Source organism: Leuresthes tenuis, unplaced genomic scaffold, assembly GCF_036924035.1.
Source record: "Leuresthes tenuis unplaced genomic scaffold, fLeuTen1.0.hap1 SCAF_17, whole genome shotgun sequence".
Taxonomy (NCBI): Eukaryota; Metazoa; Chordata; class Actinopteri; order Atheriniformes; family Atherinopsidae; genus Leuresthes; species Leuresthes tenuis.
Window position 1 is genome coordinate 23,540,549 of NW_027325371.1, and position 23,919 is coordinate 23,564,467.

Genomic DNA, 23,919 nt, shown 5'->3' on the forward strand with positions numbered 1-23,919 from the left:
TCATCGGGCTCAAACTGTGACAGTGGTTCAGAAAGTGTGAGACACACAGACCACAGAGTCCAGACTTTTAACTCCACCGACAGGCTTTAGGGTGCTCTGGAGATGACTTTGCATGGGTCCGACTCAACATCCATCACTAACAGAATATATTGGACAAAAAAAAAATTATTGTGACATTTGTTTATTAAAAAATTCAAGTTTATTGAAACAATGCCACAGTAATTGTGTGCAGAAATCAAAGCGAAGGCCCAGGTAAAGAAACCAACAGATTGCATTAGTCTTTCAGTTCAATCCCCCATCCTGAGCATGCACATTGCGACAGGCTACAGTGGAGAGAACTCCCTATTAACAGGAAGAGATGTCCAGCTGAACCAGACTCAGATTCATACACATACCGCTGGTTTCATGTTGTCATGCTAAGCAGGGCTTGTATGTGCCGAACTGATAGTGAACGATAGTAGTAAACACATAGGGATGTAAACAAACTTAGTAAAAAAAAGCTTTGCAATAGTAATGTAGTAGGAATGAAATGAATTCACATTTGTTAGAGCTCAAGGATTCACACAATGTGTATTTTTTGTGACACACTGTACAATGAGTGCAAATATAACAGTCTGCAGAAAACTCCAAATGGTCCAAGTTGTTGTTTAAATGAATCACCGGAGAAAGAGAAATGTTGAAACCTGTAATGCTGTGAGTGAAAAGCATTTACTTTTAATTAGCCACCTATTTACAGCAAACATTCCATCAATGACAGAAGCACCTTATTGCACTTATCGTAAACCTCACCACAGCCAATTTGAATAAAACATTGAATAGAAGTTATTTTTCACATTTAGTTATTCTCATTATGTGAATATGCTAAACTAATTAAACAAGTTAAAAAGGTGTTCCACAGTAGTCAGTGAGTACATCAGCGTTGAACTTTGACAATAAGTACTATACCATGTAACAAATTAGACTAGTTTTTCTTCATTGCACAAATAGTTTTCCTTGGGAAACAAGGTATGGCAAAATATTCAAACAGTTTAGCCAAAATTTTATTTTTCATTCACTAGAAACGTTTGCTTTGTCATTGTATTTGTGGTTTCATACATTGTAAATGTTGTACAGATTCAACGTTCACTGTTTTATATGAACTTACTTATTACAAAGCCTATTGTAGAATTTTGACACAATGTATAGCTTAAAATATACATAGCACACCTGTAGAAGCCAAAGTATGGAATGATTGCACCAAGCATTGTGCATACAGGCTGTCATAATTTACTGTTCTCTTTGATTTCTTTCACCTGTGCACACCACATAGATCTGTGACTGTGACTTGATGTCGAAATAAAATCCATTTGGCTTGGCATGACAAAGTCCTGGTATTTTTCCCCACAGTAAGTTTCATGACTTTGGTGTGCATTTACTTGATAGTTGAAAAGTTAGACGCTATTAACCCATGAATTGTTTGATCTGATTTGAACAAGAGAAAAACACATTACCACATGTGTGTAAATAAACAGCAGTATTTACCTGTTGGTGCTCCTCTTATCACCCTGCTTTTGCTTATTTTTTGGCACTAGTACTGTTAAACTCCCATCATGTGTGCAAGTTAAAAAAAAAGTCTTTGTGTCATATTGTGGGGTAGATGTTAATTAACCTTACTAGTTCTAAAGTCATGTGAAAAACACATCCACTTTTATTTCTATGGTTTTATGTAAGGAGACATAATTTAAAAAAAAAAAAAAAATCATCTTGTCCTTATGTGTCTCTGTCACCAGACGACTGCAGCCCAGCAGACGTACTGTGTCAGTGTCTGGAGGAAATAAACACCTGGATGAGAGAGAATTTTCTACAATTAAATGAAGACAAAACTGAGATCATTCTGTTTGGTAGCAAAGAGAAGAGGGTCAGCATTGGTAAATATCTTGAGACTCAGGCCCTTCCCAAAAAGAGCATCAAACATCTGCAGCTCATCCAGAACGCTGCTGCTGGAGTTTTAACCAGGACTAAGAGATCTAAGAGAACACATCACACCAGTTTTAAAATCTTTACACTGGCTTCCAGTCAGTCACAGAATAGATTTTGAAAGCCTACTGATGGTTTACAAATCCCAGAATCTGTGATATGTTCAGAGAATATAAACCCAGCAGAGCTCTTAGATCCAAGGACTCAGGTCAGCTGGTCCAGTCCAGACTAAACCTGGAGAAGCAGCATTTAGCTGTTATGTTGCAAACAAGTGGAACAAACTGCCAGTGGAGATTAAACTGTCACCAAATGTAGACATTTTTAAATCCAGGTTAAAACATTTCTTTTCTCACGTGTCTATGCATGAAATCTGCACAGTATCTTTTAACTCATCTTGACTGTTTGTTTTTATTCATTTTAATTATTTCATTTCTATTTCTATTCTTTTACATATTTTTAATGGTTCTTCGGCTCCCCGCTGCAATGCTTTTATTTTACGTAAAGCACTTTGAATTGTTTTGTACATGAATAAATTTGACTTGACAGATCTTAAAATTAAATGTGATTAAACATTTGGCAGGGTTAAATCTCAACTGTGATGGATGCATGGCAAGATTAGAGTCAGAAATTGAGGAGTACTGAAAATTCAAACAATTTCAATTTTACCCAACAGCCTGTCAAGCTCAAGCTTCTCTTTCAGGGAAGTGTTCTTGCATTTAAATGTAGTATTTCCATTTTGTGCAACTGGTGCTAATTTCACTACCTTAAGAAGAAAATACTCTAGACCTTTTTCATTACATTAACTTCACTATATTCAAGTGGCAGTTTCTCAGATTTAAGTTTTCACACCCTTCTTCCCCCATCAGACCATATATCTCTCCAGTTTGTGTGCTTTTATGGGGTGTCAAAAATCCTCATTTCTTCAACAAAAGCATTTTCAAACCCTTTTATCAATTGTAAAATTCACTACAATAAAGCTGAATATCATTTGGTTAAACAATTATATAATGTCACAGCAGCATACAATGGCTCATAGCTTCCATTTCTACACATGGTCTAGCCCATGTGTCAACTTTGCTAAGAAAGGAAACAGTTTTCTCTGGATCAAATCATATGTTATCAGACTTAAGGCAGCCCATTGTTACCTACAGTGGAACTTAAGGTGTTGGGCTGGTCTGAATGGCTGTGAAGAAGAAGAAACAAAAGAGACTAGATTTGTTTGTGCCAGCTCAGTCGAGTGTTTATTTTTAAGAACAGGTTGAGGACCTCCACACAGAGCAAAAGAAAGGGCTGTGAAACTCCTCAGCTATGAAAATGATCAAACCAAAAACCTCTCCACTCTAGGAGGAAAACAAAAGGCTATTAAAGATAAAAACTTTCACGCTCTCCTAACGAGACGGACTTAACCAAAAGAAGCTCTCTCAAAAACGGAGGCACTATAAAACTTTAACAATTAACTTAAAACACTCCTTTAACAGAGGCACAACAAGATCACTGAAATTCAGAACACAAAATCACTCCAAAAAACGGAGGAACAGAAACAGGCTATAGAACTTACCGTTGCATAAACTATGGCTATGGAATAACTTACAAAAATTAGCTCTGAAGGAGGATCGCTCGACTTCAGGCTCATGTATTCTGTGGCTGTGGCTCAAAGACGCTAGTAATGAAACTCATGACAAGAGGATACATACTGGCACAAGACAAGGGAAACGGGTTTTATTATTTAACAAAGCACACAGAGCACAGCAAGGCAGGGCGATCTCCAGGCAGAGCAAAAATAACTGGTGTTATAATTGGCTTTGATCTTAGACATTATAAATTCATATTCTGTATTTTCCTAAATAACCTATGTTCCTAGCTGGTACTTTTCCACTCTGCTCATACTGCACAATCGATGACCTTAAAAGGGTCCAAGACTTTAGAATGACATAAACAACTGGGTCAGACAAAACATCTCTAGTAGAGTAGATAGGTCTGGTACATTAGATCCACGCCTAAAACAGCACACACACACATTGTTTATCACATCCAAAGAACACAACAAGGACAGCAGCTGGCCTGATCATGGCACTGAAGACTGGCCAATTATACTCTGACAAGTGTGAATACAACTTCTGTGAGATAAAGCTGAATATAAATATGACATGTTTCCGGATAACGGGGCTCGGCCTGACGGATTTCCTGCGGGAGCTCTGGCACTACGAGTCCAGCGCTGCAATATACTTTACTTGTGACCACTAATAAATACTTTTTTAATAAACGATTTCTCCAGCTTGTTCTTGGGCTTCCAATGAAAAAATCGGGCTAATAATTGGTGCCGTGACCCGGATTGGCTGACTCTGAGACCGTGTCCGATCAAGGACTTCTGGAGCTGAGTGGAGGGGACCCTTCTTCAGACAATTCAAGGCGCCTAAAACACAAGGTGAGCAGAAAACCTCTTGTATCAGGATATGTGAAATTTCTGCACATTGGTCGTTCTAAATGAAATTGTCTGAATTAGGATGTCCTCCGATCACTAAATCAAAAGCACAAAATTTGTATCTACAGGTTTACTGAGTGGTCACATGTAAAGTATAAACACATAGTCTCACATAGGAAGAGTGATTTGTGTCCTCGTTTAGTACAATTTGGCCAAATAAAAGACATAAAATTCATCCTGTCTTCTAAACTGAATAGGAAGTAGATGAGCCAATGGGCTGGGGTCTATTAGTCCACTATCGCGGTGTGAGTAATTTCTGTGCAAGTGGCGCTTGGACCTTATCTGCAATCGGCGGTGGGTCTGTATTACTACACTATAGGCGGCGTGAGTAATTTCTGTGCAAGTGGCGCTTGGACCTTATCTGCAATCGGCGGTGAGTCTGTATTACTTCACAATAGACGGAGTGAGTAATTTCTGTGCAATCGGCGCTTGGACCTTTATCTGCAATCGGCGGTGGGTCTGTATTACTTCACATTAGGTGTTTGGACTGTAAAATCCGCGATCGGCGGTGTGTCTATTTTTTTGTTGTTTTTTTTTCTCTCTCCCTCTCCATAATTGGAGGTGTGTCTGTTTTGTTTTTTTTTCGCAATCAGCGGTGGTTCTGCAGTTGTTGTGAACAGACGATACACTAAGGGTTTATCTCTGCATAAGGACACAGGGCTAAATTTGTTATTTTTCATGAAAATGTGGGGTGGTTTGCTAATTGGTTGATATTTTACTGTGTTAGTGGAAGTGTATCTAGCAATAGAGACTGCTGGAGAATTCCTACACTGACACAGATCTCAAGTGGTTCTGTAAAAGGGGGCATTGGACTACAAATTAAAGGGGAATTTAGTTAGGGTGTTACAGAGATTGGTGAATTAAAACGAATGAAGAGACTGGGAGAACCCCCAGCGATCAAGCGCACAGAGTAAAAGATTCTGTGTAGAAGCTTCTTGGTCGGGTCCAACACTCGGGCATTGCGCCATTCACACATTCTGATTAACACGTGTGAAATATCTGAATATGTCACAAACCTTGGTTGATAAGTGGAAAACATGTAAACCCGGCTCATTGGGGTCGGTATTATTTGACACGTTGACGAGAAGGCTGAAAAAAAAAAGTTCCAAGAGAAGACGAAAAAAGAGGGACAGATAGATTTGTAAACTGAATGAGAGAAATGCAATTGAAAGGAATGTTTGGAGGGCATGAAAGTGCTCCTCCGCAACTGAGTGATTTCTCTATGTTTTCAAAACAAGCAACAGGCAGTAGGAATCAAGCTACAGCAAAGCTAAAGGAGGCAGGTTTATTCCAGAAAGCAAGGGCAGATAAAGACGAAAAAAAAAAAGAACATTTCTTGCAGACTGTCAGCATTTTTTTTAGGAGAAGTTAAATTCTTTATTCAGACGCAGTCCTCTGCACCACTAACACAGCATGTGCCAGACACAACGTCATCTTTTCCAGGGACACATCCTACTACACTAGAAGATAAGACACCTCTTCCCAACATCACGCATGCTCAATAACAGAAGCATGCCATTTAGCAAAAGAAAAAACTGACCAGTTATACAGATTCAGCATAAACAGCTTAGGCTGTACATGTGGACATGTGTAATTGGAAAACACAAGGTTAGATATCCTTAGCTTTGTCATAAATGCTCTCACCCTAAGATTATAACATCCCAACCCTGCTTCCTTCTTCCCCCATTCAGCCCTGAGAGTGAGGTCAGATTCTGATTGATCATTGGCCTGTACTTAAAGAGTACCAGAGTTACATATTGTTATTTAATCGAAAAATTTACAATGATAATGGAAGTTTTTACTGGAGCATTTATCATCAATTCAATAATTTATTTTTAAACAAATTTGAATGGGAGAAATACCACATTGAATGGACAATCTGAAAACCGCTTTTCAATGCAAGTATCACAGTGAAGAGATAAGAAGCAATACAATGTCCAAAATAAATCCAGGAAGAACAGACTGTTTAAAACTAAACATTAGAACCAGTTTGTTGTTGAATTAAGATTTAACAGCTCTCTTAAAAAGTTACGGTCAGACAAACAAACACAGCATTTAAATCTTTGATCCTTTAATTGAAAAACTGCCTGAACAAAAGATGTTCTACAAATTGAGACTTTATGATTTCCACCTGAAGCAGGTCTGAGACCGGACAGTCAGACCATATGACATATTAGAAAATATCAGGATTTAACAGCAAGGTCAGACAGATAGGTGTCAGACAGTTTCTTACCATCTTAAAGCATTAAAGGTTAGCCTTTATTGTGTTAGAGATCACAGTAACATGACTTAAAATTTAGCTGATCTAAATACTTCTCCTCTGCTTATTTTCACCAATTCTGAGTTAATATTCATCATCAGTATTTATATTTGATCTCATTAAACCATTTAACTATTTAACTGCAGCAGATCTATGAATCAATTGATCTGTTATCTTAACAGAGCAGCAAAGTGCTTTACAGAAAGGTTTAAAGTGAGTTAGATTATTAGGAAATTAACAAAAACACAGCAATAAAAGGCACAACGAGAGTCAGATATCACCAATGAGTTTCTTAAAGAAGAAAACTCTAAAAGAAATTTAAAGACAGCTGCGCTGCAGTAAGTCTGACTCATAACAAGTCAAGTCAAGGTTTGTTTTCATGGCACATTTAAAAACAGCCACAGCAACCAGAGAGCTGTACAGCTGAACACTAGATTAATACTATTAGCAAATTCTAACCCTGCAGATAACTATTAATTAATCTAACAATAAACATTGAATAAATGAGTGAAATGAAAACAAAAACAGTGTTTACAGTTAAAGACATGCCTCTATACCAGACATGTGTCACTGGAAAAGGAAAGGCTTTGTGACCTCAGCAGGCACCCCGGTTAAACACTTGAATCAATTACTCGAACTATATTATGCCATACTTGAACCAAAACAAGTTGCTATAATCAAGTGCAGAGGACATCAAAAGGGAGATGGGAGAGTAGCGAGAGGCAACAATGCGGCAGATAAGGCAGCAAAAACAAAAGCAAGGTACACTGCATTAACCAGATGTCTCAGAAAACATTGGAGGAAAAATCACAACGAGAATTATGTTTAGAAAACATTAAAGAACTTCACGAAGCAGCAGCACCATCGGAAAAGCAAGCATGGAACGGAAAAAAAAAAGATTCCACAGGACGCTGCTGGAATCATGAAGGCAAAATAGTAGCTCCAACTGGACTAGTAAATTTGCTATGTCAAGAAGTGTTAGAAAAATTCTCTGTAAAATTAGGCTCAGAGTCGCTGGATTCGATTAATTAACACAAAACATTTATTTCTTGCAAGAAAGAGACAAGTCCGCACAAATCCACACAACCTGTCGGGAAGACCGCTCAGAGTTGTCTCCCCACCAAATGGTGCTCCAGCTATTTATGTTGTTTATGCTTGCTGATCACACAATGTTATGAGAAAAGGCGCTTTTCTCACCATTCATTATTATGGGAAGGAATATTCAATGTTATGGGGAAAGGTGCTTCTCTCCCCATTCCTTGTTATGGGAAGGAACATAAGAGGTGCTTCTCACCAGTTAATATTATGGGAAAGACTAGTACCAGAGTCAAAACTCTTTTGCTTGAATCATAGAAGGTGAACAGATGGAGGGACTCTTCTGTCATAGTATAACTATATAATTTTTCCAACATTCCCTCCTGTTTATGCTATGAAGTATTAAAACTGTACAATTAACATTGAATGTATTTCTATCGTTCGCAGTGCATAGGAGCGAAAAACCCATTTGCTTTATTTACGGGAAAATTCTCCTATGGCCCCATTCTCTCCTTGGCGACCGACCGCTTAGTCACTTTCTCAGTATCAAAGGTCGCACTCCGAACCGTTAATTTCAATGAATGGTGATGGACCTAGGTGTGACCAGCAAACACAAAACGGATACAACCAAAAATACATGGAAATAAGGACAAAAATCAATAAAACTATGACTAAATGATTAATGGACAAAATTAATTCAATGGAATAATAAAAATGGAAATATGACACAAACAAAAATTAATGAAATGAAAATAATAAAATAAATGAAAATATGATTATATGCAATTAATAAATAATATGAAATTGATATTAAATGGAAAAATTAATAAAATGAAAAATAATAATAAATGAAAATCAAGAACAGTCAAACAATAATAATAATAATACAATGCAGTTTATTCAGTCCACTCTGCAATCGTCTGCTTCTGGCCGAACATCAGTCCGGCTGGGTCTGGAACTGCTAAGCTATCTTGGAAGGAGAGGTTACTAGCACTTCACTTCCCGGAAGAGGTCTTTACCACCTCTTATTCCCTAACTAATCCTCTTTTAGGACACTTCAGGATATAATTCAGCCATACAGTGGTTGAAGGCTGTAGATTGTTAGACGTTACTTGGTGGAATGAACTCTTCAAATCAGCTTTTCATTCAGTTGGGGTGGAGCGCTTAGCTTCACCGTCCACCCTTTTGTACACATGTGGATAAAAATTTGTGATTGTTCCGCCATCATCTTGGCATGATGGGAATTCCAGAATTCCAGAAACCTGTTCAGTTACCTGACTTTGAGTCCTGTAGTGGTTCTGCTGCTGATGCAGTTCATCAAACTGTGGACAAATGTTAGCAGGAAGAAGCAACATATCATCTTTACAATGCTCTACATTCAGGAATTGTCTTTTATTAGGTCCAATTCCCATGTTCATTGGTCTTTCATATGAACGCAAAAATAATCATTAGAGAAATCATTTAGAATTCACTCGGGGTCATTCAAAGTACTTTGAACTTTAAAGGTTATCATCGTCTCCATCGTCCACGTGTAGCTCGTTGTCATCATCTCCCTCTATCTGTTGATACATTATGCAGGTAAGGGTGGTTTCAATCAGTCTTTGGGACAGTCCTGTCAAGCATGTGATACAACATCAAGCACAGGTGGCTACTATGGCTGTGACAACAGACAGAGACCAAACCACTTCTCCATCATGTCAGTGAAGGGGTCGTTGATTTTCTATCAGCTCTGCAGAGAGTGATGCGTGTCCCTCTTTGTGATTCTGCCATCTGCGGAAGTATTGTTAGGAATAAAGGAACAGGATAAAGTTCCAAACATTTTAATTGTTCAGCAATGCCTCGTAGATGTAATTTATCCAATAAACATTTTTATTTATTGTTGCCCACCAGAAAAGAAAAGATTCAAAGTCTGTAGTTACTTGATTTCTAGCTTTAAATTCATCTGGGACTCAGAACTCCAATGCTATCCAGGTACACTCTGTTGTCAAATGAACCTCCAGACGCAGTTGAACGCTTGAGACATTGCAGCTTCTCACCCAAGGCCTTAAAGTCCCCCACAGGGAACAGATGGAAAGGCATCTGTAGTTGGGCTATTGTGCAGCTGCCAGTTAGGCAGAAGGACGGACCTCAGTTTCATATCCCCACACAGCCACCAGAGGTCTGCTCTCATGGAAGTCTGGTTCCGAAACCAAGATGCTGAGTAGTTACCTGCATCCTGAGTGACATTGATGGATTTTTTTACAATAATCTGACATGAGTGTACCCACATTCTTACCTGTACCCCTGTGGATGAAACATATATAATTACCCTTATAAGCCAACGCTGAGGGCAGTACATCTCTTTTCTTAACTGCTGGGAACAACAAAGAGAGAGTTTTACATTGCTCTGTGTTAGGTACAAAAGATTCATTATACAATTGTAATGCAATTGTAATGCTTCTTTTCTAAATTTATATTCTGGCCTTTGCACATTCAATACAATTAGATTGGTTATTTTGTCATGCTGTATACATTCTAACAAAATTCCAACTGATACACTGATGATTCTTCAGAAATCTTGTATTAACATACGTTTCACATATGTACTTTTCAGAATACACATGGGCTTTTTGGTTGTCTTTACATAAAATAATTGAGCATAAGTCAATGTCAGCCACCCCATCTATTCCTGCAACAAAAAATAGGTTGACAAGTTGTCTGTTGGACCTGAGGGACCTCCTATCTCTGTGGTCAGTCTGTGTCATGGGTCTGAGGGTGATTCATTGTAATGCATTATCTTTTAGTTTTTTTTATTAATCTGTGCTTAATCCCATAGAATTAGCAATACGATAATAAGAATAATGATTAACAATACACAACTGGTTCCTTTTAACCTACAAAATCCTGGTAATCTGAATGGATGCCACGGCTGCTGTCTGTCTATCCCTGTCTTATTTTAGCCACACCCTATGTTCTCATTTTAGCCGTTGTTTTCTTCACTGAGGTTGAGACGAACCCCCTCCTGTTGAGAGAACTCCCCTTTGTAGTCAGACTCATGCCTCAGAGAACGGTGGTGGGTAACTAATCTTTCCCTACTTCTGCAGGTCGTGGCCTTACTGGTTTATAGTGTGATGAGGATCCAGGATATATTAGTTTAGCTGCTGTGGGTGCTGTAAGCAGTACCTGCTATGAGCCTTCCCACCTTGGGCTGGAGCAGTTATCTTTCTTTATCACTTTGATGAGGATCCAGTCTCCAGGTTTTAGAGATTCCTCCACAGGGTCACCTGGAACAGACACTAGACAGAATAGATCTCTCTACTTGTTAACATTTTAACCATGTATCCTGCTAAGGTTTCTTCTCTTTCTTCATCATGTCTGGTGAATAGTTCTGTGGTAGTAAAAATGGTCATACATTTTACATCCTCTCAAATAGAGTTAATTCTGTGCTAGTTAGAGTAATATGTATGTTTAGGACTTCTAGTGGTAAACAGTAACCCAATTCTTCCCAGTTTCTTCAGTCTTGCACAGTGGTTTCTGAGATCCTTTTTTGTTTTCAAGTTCTTCGCCATTTGTTTACAAAGTGCGTCCCTGTTATCACTGTAGATTTTTTCAGGAATTCCAAATCTAGGTAATATTTAATTCACCAGTGTTGAGGGTACATCTGCCTGTGCATCTGGAATACTTCACTTCATTTGGTAAAACATCACTAATCACCAGGGAGACCCCTTTATTTAATTCAATGAAATCCATACAAATGTGTTGAAAAGGGTCCTCCGGCCTCGGGAACTGTCCTCGTCCCGGTCCTAGGCCATATGTATGGATCATATTTTGCACATATTTGACATGTTAGACAAAAATTCTTTATTATCATATTATGATATTATGATTTTATTATAATTAAAACCATACACTGCAAAAACCTTGTTCATTGTTGCTACCAGCCCTCCTGTAGAGACATGACGTGCTCCATGGCTCGATACTGAAGCATATTTAAACAAACTCTTTGGCAGTATAAGTTCTACATTTCATAGTAAATGGCACCTTTATTCTTCCAGATCTGTCCTTGTAAGTGTATATTTGGTTTTGCATGCGTGGTCCAATTTAATGGACTAGTATATGCATCCAGTTTCTCAGAATACTCTATTCCTGGCTCCACCTTCTCCCAATCTGAGGCTTCTTCACATGCAGTCACAGACACACCTAAAGGCCTCCAGTGGTCATCTGTGGGTTTGGAGAGTGACATATGGGGTGCATAACATGATCTTAAAAACTTTCTCATGCTGTGGGAGAGTAAGCAGCTGACTGCACAACAACCCTCTTTATTCCAGTATAAGTGTTTTAACTTTAGCATGTTTTAACTTTCTCATTTGTTTAAAAAATAAAATATGTCCTCCCCTTGAGTATATTCGTAAGACACAGTGCAGTGTAATTCATGTGGTGACCTGAGGGTGAGCTCTCCTGAGGCGTGTTCTTTTGCCTTCTGAAGGAGAGGAAGAGTGATAGAGCTGGGGCCTGTAGGCACAAGATCCAAACTATACCAGTATGAAGGTGGTCTCGCGTCATGCTGAATCATTGTTTGAGCGGACTTCATTCAAACTACAGTTAACCCTTTTTCTTCTGGAACTATTCTTAGCTTCAATAAATGGAGTAAATCCCTTCCCAGTAAGTTACAGGGACACAGAGTGGACAAGACAACCTGACAATCAGCACTTACCCCACTCCGTGTATCTGTTACTGTCAAGAGTTTTGATAAACGCTCAGGATGGCTCTTACCATTTGCTGATTTGACCCAAATAATTTCCTTGGATTCCTCAACTCCCGGAATGTCATCAGGATGGATTACAGTTCGTGTTGCACCTGTGTCGCATAGAAAAGTTACCTCCGTCCCGGAAACATTCAATGTAATCTCAGGTTTGATGTCATACTATAAGATAAGTTCAATTCCCTCTAAGTTTAGCACTTTTTCTGGCTTTTCTGCTTCTATCCTGGTTACAGCTCCTGTTTTTTTTCTTATCTAGTCATAACTGACTCCCAAACTCTTCCTCTATCTTACTGTTGCTCCTGCAGTCCCTCGCCCAATGCCCCCTCCTTCCACACAGCCTCCTGCTCTGTCTCTCCTTCTCTGTCACTGCTCCTGTTGTGATCTGTGTTTTTGCTTTCCCTCATCACCTAAATAGTTGCTTCTCTCCCTTCCAACAAAAAGTTTAGTCCTTTCTTCCTTTTCTTTTTGTTGTCAGAGTGCTCCTCTGCATGCCCTCTTTATTCCATTGCTGTGCAAACACATTAAGATGACTGTTTATTGTCATGTTACAAGTCACACAAAATTACTCTCTGCATTTGACCCATCTAGTTTGGCACCTGTTGAACACACATGCACACACCTTTCTGTTTAATTTAATTAATATTTATCTGCAGGCTTAGAAACTGCTTATAGTATTAAAGTATAGTAATTAAAGACAAAAATAAATGTTTTATCTTGTGAGTGGGTATATTGGCCCTGAATATGGCACAAAGACCCTCTCCACTCTCGGTCTTGTTGTTTCATCTCTCAGTTAAACACATAAAATCAAGACTGTGAGATGAAAGTATCAAAAGCATTGTTAGACAGGAAAAAGTCAGAAAGCTGTTGGTATACAACTTTTCCTAGGACTTTGCCTAAGAATGGCAGGTTTGATATGGAAATGATAAAAATCACAGGTTGTAAAACATCTTTTGCTCAGATAGTTTTTCCTGTGAAAGGAGTAAAGATTTGAAATGATCTGTTTGTTTGTCTGAGATCTTCTGAACTTTAACTCTTTAAGAGAGCTGTTAAATCTTAATACACAAACTTGTACAAATGTCTAGCTCTAATCCTTGTTGTTGTGTTTTTTTAACTAGATTTACTTTGTACATTACTTTTGTCTTCCCCTTCTCTAGGATTGGACAATTTTACCATGTTCAATTCTCCCTCAAACCCAAATTTATTTTCTCATCTCTCTAAGTATTCAATATTATCGGGTTTTTTCTGAAACATGATTTTAGCACTCCCACTTAACTCCCGGTTAGCTTTAAAACAGGTATTTCCCATACTGTCCTTTTGCAGCTAATCAATTTTCAGTGGAGTTATTTTGAGTACTACTGAATGAAACACTACTTCTGTCGTTATGTCACGAGCAACAACCAGATTCCAATGTTCACTTCAACTCAATTAGTCAGTAATACATTTTTTCTGTCGTCACCATCAACAACATCACACACCAGCAGCTGTTTCACTCTTATACATACATAGCAAATAACCCAACACTGTAGCAAAGAAGGAAAAAAATCACAATTTAACAAACAAATAATTCAGCAACCAGCCCTTTTAGCAAACCAACAATTCTATCACAAAGCAACAGTTCAACAATGACCTATACCTTCAGCAACAATACACCCACACACACACACAGCTGTTTTACTCCCATACATACATAGCAAATAAAACAACACTGCAGCAAAGACTTTAACAAACAATTCGACAAACAAACAATTTAACAACCAGCCCCTTTTTACAAACAAACAAATTAATTTCACAAACTAACGATTCAACAATCAGGCCATTTAACAAACAAACGATTAGACGTATAACACTAACAAAAACTAACATGGATTTAAAACTTGCGATCTTTCATCGCAAACTCTCTTAAGAAAGATTCCGTTTTCTAACGCGCTGCGCGGAGTTATTTATTCCTGTAGTCTTCTCACACAGACTATGGACTAACCTTTTCTGACTGCATTTTTGTTGTCCTTGGTTAATCCCACCACTACACACGGTTACCAGTTAAAAGGTTGACCTTTTCTGACCGTTTCATATGTGGGTTATCCAACACAACATACAGTTACCAGTTAAAAGGCTTTTTTCCTTTGCCTCACCTTTTCTGACTGCTATTATGTTTTCATGGGTTAATCCTATACACAGTTACCAGTTAAAAAGCTGACCTTTTCTGACTGCTTCTTTTATGGCTAATCCAACACAACCTACACACAGTTACCAGTTAAAAGGCTGACCTTTTCTGACTGCTATTAGGTTTTCATGGGTTAATCCTATACACAGTTACCAGTTAAAAAGCTGACTTTTTCTGACTGCTTCTTTTATGGGTTAATCCAGCACAATTTACACACAGTTACCAGTTAAAAAGATGACCTTTTCTGACCGCTAATTAGGTTTTTATGGGTTAATCCTATACACAGTTACCAGTTAAAAGGATGACCTTTTCTGACTGCTTCTTTTATGGGTTAATCCAACACAACCTACATACGGTTACCAGTTAAAAGGCTTACTTTTTCTGACTGCTTCATTTGTGAGTGATCCAACATAACTTTTACACAGTTACCAGTTAAAAGGCTTCTTTACTAGGTTGCATTCGAAATAGTAATATTCTTAGGAAAATAGCAACGACTCAATCTATTTAAAAGCCTCCATTTTTTATCACTATAACTGGAGCACCATTTTATATCAATTGCTAGTTAATTAATCAAAATTTTCCCTAATAATCACACTATTTCCAACCAACAATAGTAATACAAAGGGTTCCTTACCATAAATCCATTGGTAAGTTAAACAACGAAGAATCCAGCGAGTCTGTCCACTGATTCAAAAATAGATTCTGTCACCTTTCCTCCAGCCAGTGGCAGCCGGCCTCTATCAGAAACTGTGCTGAGAGGACTTCAGTTAGGAATCCTGGACTCCCCCGTGCACGGTTTCAGCTCCGATTCTGGAAGGTGGAAAGGACTTAGAATCCGGCTCGAAGGACCATTATGTTAGAAAAATTCTCTGTAAAATTAGGCTCAGAGTCGCTGGATTCGATTAATTAACACAAAACATTTATTTCTTGCAAGAAAGAGACAAGTCCGCACAAATCCACACAACCTGTCGGGAAGACCGCTCAGAGTTGTCTCCCCACCAAATGGTGCTCCAGCTATTTATGTTGTTTATGCTTGCTGATCACACAATGTTATGAGAAAAGGCGCTTTTCTCACCATTCATTATTATGGGAAGGAATATTCAATGTTATGGGGAAAGGTGCTTCTCTCCCCATTCCTTGTTATGGGAAGGAACATAAGAGGTGCTTCTCACCAGTTAATATTATGGGAAAGACTAGTACCAGAGTCAAAACTCTTTTGCTTGAATCATAGAAGGTGAACAGATGGAGGGACTCTTCTGTCATAGTATAACTATATAATTTTTCCAACAAGAAGCAAACAGGCTCACCCCTTGTTGTACTACAGGATGGAAACTTGTGTGAATGTGAAACAACTGAATAACACGGTGATGAGTATATCTCAACAGGTTACATAAATACTCACCAAGGAACAGGACCAGGAAAGTGAACAAACTTAACTGGTCCTCTCCTATATGGATAGGACGCAGAAGCTACAACACATTGTGTAAAGGTATGGTTGACCGAGAATAGACTGAGTAACTGGATCCACAAGGATCACCGTACTCAGGCTCAAGATCCTGCCGAAAGAACATTAACTGAGGTCCGGACTGACTTAGGAACCTCACCTACTGACAAAGACTAGACCACGGGGACTAAAACTCTATCAGAGACTGAACGGACCACTGACAATGAAACCAAAGGAAAACACCACTGTGGAGACTAGACTGTAGAACCGCAGTATCAGAAACAATAATGGTTACAATAACTCATTTTCACACCTCTCCGGTGTGCAAGTCAGACATTAAAAGCTCAAGTGACAAAGAACTACAACAATAATCTGGACACACCCTCTCTTCCCACCACTCCACACCAGGTGACTAAAAGATCTCTGAAAAATGGCAACAACCCACTTCAAGTTCAATTTATTGAGAAACAATATGTACAATCCAATCTGTGCTCAGTCATGACATGTTGGTCGAAAGAAAAGGATATGAATGGGATGAATAAAATATTCTGTGAGAACAGTTTTAATCATGTACTCTGGTCCATTCGAGAAATTACATGGGAGATGACCCAAATTGTTTAATCTGGTGCACTTAATCAATCAATCAATCAATCAAACTTTATTTTCATAACACTTTTCATACAAGAAAATGTAACACAAAGTGCTTCACAAGATAGAAGAAAATAAAACAAAACAGTGAAACCCAAGGCCACATACAGACACACACACACACCCACATACATCCACACATACTGGAAGAAAGAAGTAAAGATTAAGTAAAACATAATAAACTGAGGCAGAGCTGCTCTAAGTAAGGTAAAGCACAGAGCTTTGAACTGCACGATTAAAGGCCTAATTCATGTCAAGAAAAAACAAGAAGGATCCTGAACAATTTAGCTAACATTCCAAAACTGCTACGAGCAAAGAAAAATATTACGAAATAATATCAAGAATCTGGGCCCTTAGATCAAAGCATGCATGCAAGGTAACAGTGATCAATAACCAACCAAAGATCTGATGTCTGACAACACAAGCGCGATGCTGTGGCACTGCTAAGGAAAAAGTTAGCAGCATAAGGCCACATGGCTCATCTAAAAAATAAATAAATGAGGAATTAAGACAAATAGAAAAATAGAATAAACCTTTGTCTTTGATTCTAATTTATATGGAAATATGTTATTGTATCATGTGATGTTATAAGAAACTCTGATGTTACACTGTTGGTACCACATGAAGTGTTTCTAATTCAAATGGAGCAGAAAAAAAAACTTAATGCTGATCCTGAACTGTCTGTGGATGGCTCAGCATCATGAAACACAGCCACTGGTAAGAATTAAATAGAATTTAGTATTAAGTAACAAGTGACAATTAAGCAGATCATGCTGAAATTTTATCAAAAACACTCTGAGCTGAATTAAGAGAGGACAGACAGTATTTATCCCAAAAAGGTTAATCAGTTACTCATTGAGAAGAAATAGCTGCTTTCTTGATGCTGTGCTGCTCCCAAAATGAAATCTAACCACAAACATTTCTGTCCTGCAGCAGCAACACAGGAGCAGAAACTGCAGTGGAAGAGTTCAGCAGAACTAACATACGGATGAGACTAAGTCTCATCAGGGGGGTGGAGATACAACAATTAATCATAGTTTACTAACACTTCTCAAGTTTTTCCCAAAATTCTGTGTCTTTGTCTTTCTTTTGTCTTTTGTTCTATGTTGTCTTGTGTTTTGTCTTTGTCTTGCTGTGTTGTCTAAATGGTTTGAAGTTTTTTCCACAGAAAAAGTTGATGGTACTGGATTTCTCATTAATGCTGTACAGCAGATTGGTGAGTATTACGGTACTGTCCTAAAACATGGTTTCTATCAACTGGCCAGTTGTTTTGTTTTTCATTTCATTTAATTTATTTTAATTTTATTTTTTTTCTCGGTTTATTTATTTGTTTTTGTTTGGGGTTCATATGAAAACTTAATTGGTCTACCAATGAATACTGGGATTGAACCTGTTAAAAGGGAATTCCTGAATATAAAACATTGTGAAAATGACATGTTACATTGTTGTGCTGCTCGGTTCTCTCTCCTGCTAACATTCATCCACAGCTTAAATTAACTGCATCGGCAGCAGAACCTCTACAGGACTCACAGCCAAGTGACTGACAAGACGTCAATCTGAAATTCTGGGAGGCATGATCATCATGCCAAGATAATGGTTGAACAACCACACAACCTTCAACCACTGTCAACAAAATAATCTGAATTATCTCCTGAATTGTCCCAAAGAAAAAGATTAGTTAGGGAAAACGGGTGGTAAAGACCCCTTTGTGGAAGTGAAGTGCTGGTAACCTCTCCTTCCTAGTTATCTCAGACTGCTGAACTGAGGTTCAGCCGGAAGGACAACCAAACACCAAGCAGTGACTCAGAGACTGAGCTGCACTACACCACTCTGCACAATGTTATCATAAAATTTTCACTCAAAAGAAATTGTCAGTTTTTACATTACGTCTATCATTACTCATCATATCAACAGGGTCATATCTTCATATTCACGTCATGTTTAAATGTCTGTATTGTTTTGTGTTTTGTGATGTTCCTCTTTATTTTAATGATTTTAAGTAGACCAATTACTAATCATAGGAATGCATACATATGTCCATTGCCATTGGTGTGAATCGGCTGTTCGGAGCGGGACCTTAGGCACTGAAAGGTAATTAAGTGGTCGGTCGCCAAGGGGGAATGGGGCCATAGGAGAATTTTCCCGGATATCAGCCATCGGGTTTTTCGCTCCTATTTGCTGCGAACAGTGGACGATCCTGATGGTAATGTTAATTGCCTTAAGCACTTTTGGAGTTTCAATATTTTATAAATTGTTGTAGTTTAGTTAATGATTGTTATGTGTTGTGATGGTACTTATGGGTTAGCAGGTCCTCGACACTGCTCAAACCACATATAGTTTTGGGCCAAAATGAACTAAGATTCTACACAGAGATTGGGTTCGGGGCCACATACACACACTAATTTTAAGAAATATTAAAACATTTATTAATTTATTCCTTGCATACACGTACAGGCGTGATACTTATAGCTTTTAAGAAATGTGCTCATTGCAGAGTTATGATCAGTTGAGTAATGAAGGTTGAACTATTCTGGGAAAGAGGTTCTGTTCCCAGCATCATGATAAACACTCCTCATACAGAAAGGTTTAGCTAACGCATTACAATTGTTTTACACATGCATATGCAATGAAAACTTGCTTGCTGCTGATAATTGCAAAGAAGAACAGCTTACACATAACAGCTCACATAATGAAATTATATCAAAAGGGGGATAACAAGAATCTCCTGTCTGGTTGTGCTGCACCTCAAGGTAGTTGGCCACTTGCAGTTTGGGGACCTGCTAAGTTGGCTGCCGCTAACAGGTGTGACACAATACAGAATATAACAGTCCTACCTCAATTAGTTGACATGATTAAATCATGTCAAAAGGGGGAGTTGTTATAATTGACTTTGATCTTAGACATTATAAATTCATATTCTGTATTTTCCTAAAGAACCTATGTTCCTAGCTGGTACTTTTCCACTCTGCTCATACTGCACAATCGATGACCTTAAAAGGGTCCAAGACTTTAGAATGACATAAACAACTGGGTCAGACAAAACATCTCTAGTAGAGTAGATAGGTCTGGTACATTAGATCCACGCCTAAAACAGCACACACACACATTGTTTATCACATCCAAAGAACACAACAAGGACAGCAGCTGGCCTGATCATGGCACTGAAGACTGGCCAATTATACTCTGACAAGTGTGAATACAACTTCTGTGAGATAAAGCTGAATATAAATATGATATGTTTCCGGATATCGGGGCTCGGCCTGACGGATTTCCTGCGGGAGCTCTGGCACTACGAGTCCAGCGCTGCAATATACTTTACTTGTGACCACTAATAAATACTTTTTTAATAAACGATTTCTCCAGCTTGTTCTTGGGCTTCCAATGAAAAAATCGGGCTAACACTGGCTATGGAAATCCTAAGTGCTCTCCTCAGTAACTATGGCAGGGGACAAGCGCGGCTATGAAAGTTACAAAACATAAAAACTCTCCACGCCAGGAGGAAAACAGAAGAACTATGAACAATTTAACAAAACAAAGCTCTCCTAACGAGGCAAATTTAACAAAAGACACACTCTTTACAAAACAGAGGCTCTGTGAAACTTTAACGATTAACTTAAAGCTCTCCTTTAACGGAGGGGACTATGAATGGTTGCAACAAAAAATCTCTCCTTGAAAACGGAGGAACAAACAAGGCTATGAAACTTACCGGATTAATAAATAAACTATGACTACGAATAAGAATAAATTACAAACAAGATAGCACTGCAGGAGGATCGCTCACTGCAGGTTCACTGCAGGCTGGAGATGCCATTGGTGAAAGCAATGGTGGAGATGCGCCCACCTGGGCTTCCATTGGTTAAGGCAATGGTGGAGATGCCCATGTCATGTTTCCAATAAAGATGTAGGTATCCAAGTACAATTATTTTATGACGTTAATGTATACCAGATTAATTCACACCATAATGGCGCTGCCTTAGAGGCAGTTAGCCTGCTGCAGCAGCTCTGAAAGCTATTTCTTTGAATCTTGAGATTTTCTATGTAGCTTTTTTCTGTTTTGATAAAACAAACTAACAAAAACCCAGACTTTCTGTGTAAGTTTGGAAGCTGTGCAGCTGGACGGACTTCTGCCGGTAACAAACATCTGTTATTATGTATCGCCATGACAACAGCAAAGATGTAACCTGTTGGAGCAGCTACCTGAGCTTTCCAAAGTAATGCTTGGAATAAGACAAAACCATAATTAGTTGAAAATGAGACGTCTAGGATGCAGAGCAGAAATAAAAAGGAGAAAAATATGACAGTGGATTAAACCATTTCTTCCCTTGATCATCACTGGAAGTGTAACTCTCTGGCAAATAAAATGGACAAGCTTGGACATGCCTGATGAGCCTGATGAGGACACAGCAGGAAGAAACATGGCTGCTGAAACAACTCTTAAACACCTCTCTACTCAGCTTTAAGACTATACAGGCGGACAGAGAAGTAACAGTAAAGGAGTTCAAAGAAGGTTACGGTGCTTGTTAAGAGATGGTGTAATCATGGAAAGTTCAATGAGAAGGAGCGTCTCTGTACCACAGATGTTGAACTGTTGGCAGTGAGTTTGTCCATATTGTCTGCACACTAACAAGTTCAGCGAGAAAATCCAAAAATCTTAATTGGAGTCAACAGGCAGGCAATGGTAAGGAATTCCATAGTCATGAACATAGCGAGAGACTTACTTGGCCAACGTAGAAGAGGCAGGGAGACTTAGTCAGAACGAGCAATAATCGTCAACAAGAAAATCCTTAACAAATCCAACAAGGTCAGGCAAAAAGGCAAAAACCAGAGACAAGGCAGGGTCATACAAACTGTGGTCAAACGTGACTTGGAAATAACCCACTGGATTGCTGGGAACTTCATCAGACCATCTGGAAAGAACTGAGAGGAAATGTTGAGTATAAAAACACAGATGCAGTGTGTGAAAGGTATGAACAGGTGAGGATGGTACAGGCTATGGCAAGCAGACATGGCATGGAACAGACATTTTTTAAAATATCAAATAAAGATCAAATTTTGGTTAGTGATTAGGACATGTTACGATAATTTTAGGGTGAAATCTTTTATAAGAAAGCTAAACATCCCAAGTAAATGGTGAAAAATTAATAAAAACTAAAAGTGGGATCATTAGCAAGCAGCATGGGATGGCCTGATGGTGTAGGCTGAGAGTGTCCCCACCAAGGCTGAGCAAACAAAAGAACCACATACACCTCAAGAAAGCACCTCAAACTTGTGGATATCCAAACTGGGCCTTTGTCAAATCACTGAAGAAATCTAAACTGAACCACAGAAATAGAGAAGAAACGAAGAACGTGCAAAAATATTGTAATTCCATATGTGGCAGGAATGTCTGAGAAACTTGAAGGGATCTTCTCCAAACACAACATTTTGGTGCATTTAAAACTCAAGACAGAGACAGAGAGTGGTTCATTCAAAGCACAAAACACCCAAACAGGGTGGTGTAGTATATGCAGTCCAGTGCAGTGAAGAGTGTACGGACCTTTATATTGGAGAAACTAAACACCATATTCATAAGCGCATGGCACAACACAGGAGAACCAGCTACTCAGGTCCAGACTCTGCCGCTCCATTACATCTGAAGGAGAAAGGACACTCTTTAGGGAACAGTAATGTCCACGTTCTGGACAAAAAACACTAATGATTTGAGAGAGGAGTCAAAGAAGCCATCTATGTTAAACTGAAAAAACATTTGAACAGAGGAGGTGGTCTCTGATATCACCTTCCCAGCACCTGAAATATAGCCTTGACTCTCCTCCCCAGGCCCCAGTTTCAGAACCTCTCTCATATTAGATATTGTGACGAAAACATGCCTGTTCAGACAGGTAAATAACTCACAAGTGAGAATGAATCAAATGACCCACACAAAATAAGTCGAGTTTCCTTTATTCAAGCTCTTAGGATAGCCATGATGTTGATGACTGAGAATCTACAGCAACATTCATTTAAAAACATTTGAGAATTTACCAAATTAATACAATTCCTGCAACAGTGAATACTTCCTTTACATCTCTCTTTAAACATGTCATTGGACAGAAGATTCCTATGGGCAAATTAAGTTTAGATACATATCAGTTTAAAACAATACTTTAAAAAAAAAAAACGTGTAGCAAAAACATGATGACAGAGTCTGCAACACCACTAGTCAAGTTGCACTCGCTCTCCTAACTGGTCTCCCAGCCTGTGCTGTGAAACCTCTGCAGATGATCCGGAACGCGGCGGCGCGTCTGGTCTTCAATCAGCCTAAAAGAGCACACGTCACCCCTCTGTTCATTGAACTCCACTGGCTACCCTTAGCCGCCCTCATCAAATTCAAGTCACTGATGTTAGCCTACAAAGTGCTTAATGGAACGGGTCCCATCTACTTGAATGCTCTTGCAAAGGCTTATGTCACAACTCGGTCCCTCCGTTCGTCCCAGGATTGTCGTCTAGCAGTGCCTACACCACGCCTAAGACAATCCAAACTCTTTTCATGTGTCGTCCCATGATGGTGGAATGACCTACCGAGCGCTACCAGAACAGGGGCCTCCCTGTCTATCTTCAAGAAGCTCTTGAAAACCCAGCTCTTCAGAGAGCATCTCCTATCCTAGCACTTACCTTGTACTTCCCTACCCCCTCTATCTCTGCACTTTATCTTTCTGCACTTCTTTCTATGCCTACACCCTATCTCTACTCTGTCACCTCTGACATAGTCAGACTAGTGGGTTCCTTCTATGTAGTTTATTGTTAGCTTTATATAGCTTGTTAAATCTTCATTTGTAAGTCGCTTTGGATAAAAGCGTCTGCTAAATACATAAACTACCAAGCAAGCAACATCATGAGCACCAATGAGCTCTCCAAACAGGTCAGGAACAATCCTGGGGAGAAGAACAAACCAGGGTTGGCAAAACATAATGTCTTATATTTGGTCAATCCTACAGAGTGCCATCAAATCCATCACAAAATGGAAAGGATATGGCATCACAACAAGCCTGCTAGAAGAGGGCGGACCACCAAAACTCATAGACCCAGTAAGGAGGGCATTAATCAGAGAGACCAGAGGTAACCCCGAAGCAGCTTGAAGGAGACTGGTGTGTCTATCCTTATGACCACTATAAGCTGTCATTGTTGACAGGAAAGTTCACCAAAAGGCATGTGG